The following is a 7,666-nucleotide window of genomic DNA, read 5'->3' as shown; positions in this document are numbered from 1 at the left end:
TTAAAGTAAAGCTTCGTCTAATTTTTAGGATTACAGTTGGGTTTAAAAGATTTTTTTCTTGAAATCTACTTGATTTCCTCTTGAGTTGGAAGTTCTATAACTACATAATTCCCACTTTTTACTTTACTTTTTTTTTTTTTTTTTCTTGTTGAAACTCTATCTCTGGTTCTCTATTTTTGGTTTTATAGGTCTGTTTTATTTTGAATACTTCTATATTTGAGTTATGGTGTTGGAGGAGAATATTGAAAGTGCCATGAGCTGCCAAAAGAACCAACAGGTCCGAGTTAGAAGAAGTGTAGCCAGAGTGCTCCTTGGAGGCCAAACTTCGTCTCTCATACTTCGGACATATTGTCAGGAGGGACCAGTCACTGGAGAAGGATATCATGTATGGTGGAGGGTCAGAGAAAAAGAGGAAGACCCCCAACGAGATGGATTGGCCAAGTGGCAGCCTTGATGGACAATAGTGGCAAAATAGTGAGGTTGGCTCAGGATCAGGCAGTGTTTCATTCTGCTGTGCATAAGGTCGCTATAAGTCGGTACCAACTCGATGGCACCTAACAACAGCATATCTGAATTGAGTTAGGGGTGATAGTGTCATGTATGTTAGTCTCAGGTTGTTGTCTGCTGTTGTTGGTTTTCTTTCCAAAGAACTCCCTTTAGTATTTTTTGAAAGGTTGATCTAGGTTTTCACAATTTGTTTTAATTTCAATCTATCTGAAAACAACCAAATTTCGCTGTCATATTTGATGGGCAGTTTTGCTGGATATATGATTCGTGGTTGGCAATTTGTTTCTTTCCGAGTTTCATGTATGTTATTCCATTGTCATCTTGCCTGCATGGTTTTTGCTGAGAAATCAGAGTTTAGTCTTATTAGTTCTCCTTTATAGGTAAATTTTTGTTTTTCTTGATCTGTTCTCAGGATTCTTTTTTTGTCTTTGATTTTGAAAAGTTTAATTATAATATGACTTGGTGTTTTTCTTTTAGTAGCTATCCTGTTTGGAGTTCATTGAACATCTTGAATGACTATCTTCTTGTCATTCATGATGTTAGGGAAGATCTCTTCCAATAACTTTTGGACAATATTCTTTATGGGGTTTTTTTTGTTTGTTTGTTTCTTCCTGTTCTGGAATTCCAATTACACCTAAATCATTCCTCCTGGTAGTGTCCCTCATATATTTTAGGATTTCTTTGGATCTTTTTGTTCTTTTTTCTGATTGTTCTTCTAGCAGATGGATATTGAGAGATTTTTCATCAAGCTTAGTAATTTGGTCCTCCATTGATTTAATTCTACTCCTTTGCTCGTTCACTATAGTATCTATTTCTGAAGTCTTAGTGTTAACCTTTGGCTTTCTAATTTTTGTACGGTTTCTGTTTTTTCATTTACATCTCCTGAATTATTCTATGGTTTTATCTGTTTTCCTTGATTACATCTGTAGTTTTCTTAATCCATTGAAGGTGCCTAAATAGTATTCTTTTGAATCCTTATCATGTAGTTCCTATATCATTTCTGGTATTATATTTTCTGATTCTGTATTTTGGTCACTTATTTGAGGTACTCTGTCTTATTTCATCATGTAAGCTGAAATTGTCTGTTTCCTTTGAGATATTGTGGTAGTATTGTATTTATATTTGATAGATGATTGTATGTTGGTGTTTATCAGGTACTCACCACCTGTCTCCTGGTAGATGTGATAGAGACTGGAAGTGTGACTGCAGTTTTCTGTTAGGGCAATTCAAACCCTGCTCCTTGGAAACCCTAGCTATACAAGGTCACTATGAGTTGGAATTGATTTAACAACACTTAACAAAAATAAAAGTATTCCACTGAAGCACGGTGGCTCCAAACGATGAGCACTGGACTGAGAACCACAATGTCTGCAGTTTGAGCCCTCCAGCTGCTCTGCAGGATAAAGATGAGGCTTCTACACTCATGAAAAATTAACACCTTGGAAATCCTATACAGGATCACTATGAGTCAGAACAGACTCGATGGCTCTTAATGATAACAACAAAATTTTCTGTTAAGTAACCCTGGTAGTATAGTGGATTATGCAATGGGCTGCTAACTGCAAGGCCAGTAGTTTGAATCCATTAGTCGGTCTATGGAAGAAAAATGAGGCTTTCTGCTCCCATAAAGATTTATAGCCTCAGGGTCATTACTAGTCAGAACTGACTTGATGGCACACAACCACCACCACTAGTATTTCATTGTGTGAATGTACCATAGTTTTGTTTATTTGCTCTTCCATTGATAGACATTTAGGTTGTTTCAATCCTTTTGCTATTGTGAATAGTGCTGTGATGAACATGGATGTGTATATATTTATTTGTGTCACAGTGCTATTTCTTTAGGGTATATCCAAGCAGTAGGATTTCCGGGTCATAAGGTATTTCCATTTCCAACCTTTTAAGAAAGATCTATGCTGTTTTCCACCATGGCAGCACCATTTTGCAATCTCACCAGCAGTTTATAAGAGTTCTAGTCTCTGCACACCCTTGCTAGCATTTGCTGTTTTATGTTTTTTGAACTTTGTTATTAATGCTGGGGTGAGATGATATCACATTGCTGTTTTAATTTGCCTCTCTCTAGTGGTTAACACAATATTTGCCAATTAAACTTTTGACAGGTGTATAATTAATTAGCAATAATCAGCTGTGTAACCAGTTCTACACTTATTCAGTGTGATTTTGCCATCACTGTTAACTTCCCCTTTCCAACCTCTTTCCCATCCCAGTTGATTTTTCCATCACTGTTAACTTCCCCTTTCCAACCTCTCTCCTATCCCAGTTGTTATGGGTTCTGAGTCATAGTGACCCTGTATAGGGTTTCTGAGGAATGGCTGGTGGGTTTGAACCACTGAACTTGTGGTTATGAGTCCAGTGCTTATCCTACAGCACCACACCAGGATTCTCCCCATCCTTGATAGCCACTAATAAACTTTGGTTTCAACATTTGCTTTTTCTTGTCTTTTTTTTTTAAGAGAAGTCATAAAGTATTTGTTCTTTTGTGGCTAGCTTATTTCACATAGCATGTCTTCCAGCTCCATCCGAATTGTAGCACATATCAAGATTTCATTTCTCCTACTGGCTGAGTAGTATTCCATTTTATGTATGTACCACATTTGGTTTATATGTTCATCTATTGATGGGCATTTAGGTTGTTTCCACATTTTGGCTATTGTGAATAGAGTTGCAATGAACCTTGGTATCCAAGTTTCTGATTGTACCTCTGCTTTCAAGTCTTTTAGGTATATATCTAGAATTAGAATTGATGGGTCTTGTTAGGTGGCATTAAGTTTGTTTCAATTCATAGCGATTCAATGTACAACATAACAAAATACTGCTGGTCCTCTCTTACCCTCACAATCATTGTCATGCTTGGACCAGTGATTGCAGCCTCTGTGTCAATCTATATCCTTGAGAGTTTCCTCTTTTTTGTTTAACTTCTTCTTTACCAAGAATTATGCCCTTCTCCAGGGACAGGTTCTTCCTGATAACATGTCCAAAGTCTTCCAAGGAGCATTCTGGCTGTACTGCTTCCAAGTTAGATTTTTTCTGTCTTCTGGAAGCCCATATTGAAATATTGAAAAGTACATTCACTATTTTTACCAACACCATAATTTAAAGGCATTAACTCTTCTCAGTCTTCTTTATTCATTGTCCAGCTTTCACATGCATATAAGGCTATTGAAAATACTATGGCTTGGCTAATGCATACCTTAGTCCTCAAAGGGACATCTTAGCTCTGTAGCATTTTTGAAGAGGTATTTTGCAACAGATTTGCCCAGTGTAATACATAATCTGATTTCATGACTGCTGCTTCCATGGGCTTTGATTTTGGATCTAAGTAAGAGGAAATATTTGACAACCTCAATCTTCCCCCTGCCCCTGATTTATCACGATGTTAAGGAGCCCAGGTAGCATAGTAGTTACACAGGCTGATAATTGCTAGGTCAGTAGTTCAAATTTTCCAGTCAATCCATGGGAGAAAGATAAGGCTTTCTGCTTCCATAAAGATTTGCTGCCTCGGAAACCCTATATAGGAATGCTATGAGTTGGATAGCATACCACCACCACCATGATTTTAGTTATTGGTCTAGTTGTGAGGATTTTTGTTTATTTTATGTTGAGGTGTAATCCATATTGATGGCTGTTTGTTGTCTTTGATCATCATCAGTAAGTGCTTCAAGTCCTCTTTGCTTTCAGTAAGCAAGGTTGTGTTATCTCCATATTGTAAATTGTTAATGAGTCTTCCTCCAATCTTGATGTTGAGTTCTTCTTCATATAGTCCAGTTTCTCACGTTATTTCTCAGCATACAATCCAGACACACACCTTTCCTGATTTTAGACCATACAGTATGCCCTTATTCTGTTTGAATTACTACCTCTTAGTCCATGTGCTAGGCTACCAGAGCTTGGAGGAAGACTCATTAACAACCTGCGATATGCAGATGATATAACCTTGCTTGCTGAAAGTGAAGACGACTTAAAGCATTTACTGATGAAGATCAAAGAGCACAGCTTTTGGTATGGATTACATCTCAATGTCAAGAAAACAAAAATCCTCACCACTGAACCAATAAACAGCATTCTTATCAACGGAGAAAAGATCGAGGTTGTCAAGGACTTCATTCTTCTTTGATCAACTATCAACACTCATGGAAGCAGCAGTCAAGAGATCAGATGACATATTGCATTAGGCAAATCTGCTGCACAGGAACTTTTAAAGTGTTGAAGAGCAAAGATGTCAGCTTGAGGACTAAGGTACGCCTGACCCAAGCCATGGTATTTTCAATAACCTCATATGCATGCAAAAGCTGGACAGTGAATAAGGAAGATCGTAGAAGAATTGATGCTTTTGAGTTATGGTGTTGGAGGAGAATATTGAAAGTGCCATGGGCTGCCAAAAGAACCAACAGATCTGTGTTGGAAGAAGTGCAGCCAGAGTGCTCTTTGTAGGCCAGGATGGCCAAACTACGTGTCTCATACTTTGGACATACTGTCAGGAGGGACTAGTCGCTGGAGAAGGATATCATGTTTGGTAAGGTGGAGGGTCAGAGAAAAAGAGGAAGACCCTCAGCGAGACGGGTTGGCAAAGTGGCAGCATCAATAGGCTCAAATGTGGCAACAATTGTGAGGTTGGCCCAGGACTGGGCAGAGTTTTGTTCTGTTGTGCATAGGGTCAGTACCGACTCGATGGCACTTAATAACAACAACATGAATACAGAGTTAGGTTTAGAACTATTGCTAGGTCTAGGCTAGGCCTAGGACTCCCTGTAGTGTTAGGGTTAGTGTTAAGGGTAGGTGTTGGACTTGGACTAGGAGTAAGTCTTGGTCTAATTTTAGGGTTATGGTTAGGTTTATTCTTGTTTATTTATTTTATTTTATTCTGGAAATCTACTTGATTTCCTCTTCACTTGGAAGTTCTATAACTACATTATTCTTTTTATTTTATATAATTTTATTGTTGTTGCAAACTGGCATTTCTGGTTCCCCATTTTCAGTCTTGTAGGTTTGTTTTACTTGACTATTTCTATATCTGAGTCGAGTTCTGGGTGATATTGTTATGTATGTTATTGTCATATATTTTAGTCTCAGGTTATTGTCCACTATTGTTGATTCTCTGTGCAAAGAATTCTCTTTAGTCTTTTTTGTGAGGTTGGTTTGGTTTTTGCAAATTATTTTAATATATGTTATTTGGAAATGTCCTAATTTTATCATCATATTTGATAGTTTTGCTGGCTATATGAATCTTGGTGGGCAATTTGTTTCTTTCAGGGTTTTGTATATATTATTTCTTTGTCTTCTTGCCTGCCTGGTTCCACCTGAACTGTTCTCAGGTTTTTCTCCTTGTCTTGGGTTTTGAAAAGTTTGATTATAATATGTCTTGGTGATTTTCTTTGGGGGGTCTATCCTGTTTAAAGATCATTTAACTTCTTGAATGGTTATCTTCTTGCTTTTAGGGAAGTTTTCTTCCAATAGTTCTTGGACAATTTTTTTTCTGTGTAAGTTATTCCTCTAGATAGTGTCTCACACAAATTTTAGGTTTTCTTTGGATTTTTGTTTTCTGATTATTCCTCTAGTAATAAATATTGAAAGATTTTTCTTCAAGTCCAGTAATTTAGCCTTCTTGATTCATGAATACTTCTTTATATTATCTCTTTCTGGAGTCTTAGTGTTAACCTTCTGGCTTTCTAATTGCTGTTTTTATATGGTTTCCAGTTTTTCGTTTATTTTGTCAGTTTGTTCCTCTAGTGTTTTCCAGAATTCTCCTAATTTTTTTTCTGTGATATCCTTGCTTTTCTAGATCTTTCTCTTAATCCAAAGAAGGTACCTAAATATCACTCTTTAAAACATCTGATCTTAAATGCCTTAGTTCTAATACCATTTCTGTTATTATATTTTCTGACTTTGTATTTTAGTCACTTATTTGAGACACTCTGTCTTGTAAGCTGAAATTGTCTGTTTTCTCTGTGACACTGTGGTATCATTGTATTAATATTTAATTGATGATTTGTGTTCTCATGTACTCATCACCTGGTGGGTGTGATGGAGACTGGAAGTGTGAACACAATTTGGCACTCCTGGTGACTGACCCCAAGTAGAGAAGAGGCTGCTACTGACCCCTGGGTTGGGGAAGTCAGGGACTGGACATGGTCCAGCTATCAGGAGGGGTACAGAACAAAAAAAAATGTAGCCTCCATGCTGTCAAACTTCAGCCATGTCCTGTGCCTTTAGCTTGTTGTATTAATGAAGGTAAACACCAGATAATTGTATGAATAGTGTAGATATTAAAAGAAATGCAAATGAATGACATCATATTTCAAAAGTTCCAAACATCTATTTCCTTTCAAGAGACTTACCATCTGTTTCATAAAACAAACAAAATGGGTACTGTTCTAAAAATTTCTGGAAAAATGAAACAGTTAATTTAAGCCAATGGACTGTACATACATTTCTTTAAGTGCAGACTATTGCTAAGAAACAAATAAAGTCAAGAACGTGCATATGTGATAAAATTTGAATGTCAGGAAAAAGGGATGTAGTGAAGTTACATCTAATTCTGCCTCCCTGTAATCACAGACCATTAAAAAACTGGTGTTTCAAACGAATATAAAATAATTATAAAAAGACGGGAGTATGAAACTATGTCCATTTGAAATCCTTCATGATAGGTTAAAAATGACTCTAATTCTCTTATCCAAAAGGCCAAAGTTAAAGATTTAGGAAGTGGAAGACATTTAACTTAAAATATATAAATATGCTCAAGATACAGCCATATCATAATCTGTCCTGAAGGATATAGGAAAGAACAAAAATCATACATGATACAATAGAACAAACAATGATATTGAATGAAAAAATGTGGCCCCCAATTCAGAACTCAGATAAAGTTTTAACTAGAGTAGCTAGACAACATACTTTGATATGGATGCTGTTGTTGTTAAATGTTGTTCAGCTAGTTCTGATTGATAGAGCCTTTGTATAGGGTAGGTTTGAACTGTTGACCTTGTAGTTAGCAGTCCAGTGCTTATCCTACAGCACCACACCAGGACCCCTTCATACGGATATAAACTTTATAAAGAATCCAGTGTATCTGAAACTAGGAAAAGATCATAGTAGTACTAGAGTCAAAGTTTATAATTGCTTTTGGAACAATGGGTTT

The sequence above is a fragment of the Chrysochloris asiatica genome, unplaced genomic scaffold (assembly GCF_000296735.1).
Source record: "Chrysochloris asiatica unplaced genomic scaffold, ChrAsi1.0 scaffold00141, whole genome shotgun sequence".
Taxonomy (NCBI): domain Eukaryota; kingdom Metazoa; phylum Chordata; class Mammalia; order Afrosoricida; family Chrysochloridae; genus Chrysochloris; species Chrysochloris asiatica.
This window is presented reverse-complemented; position numbering follows the sequence as displayed.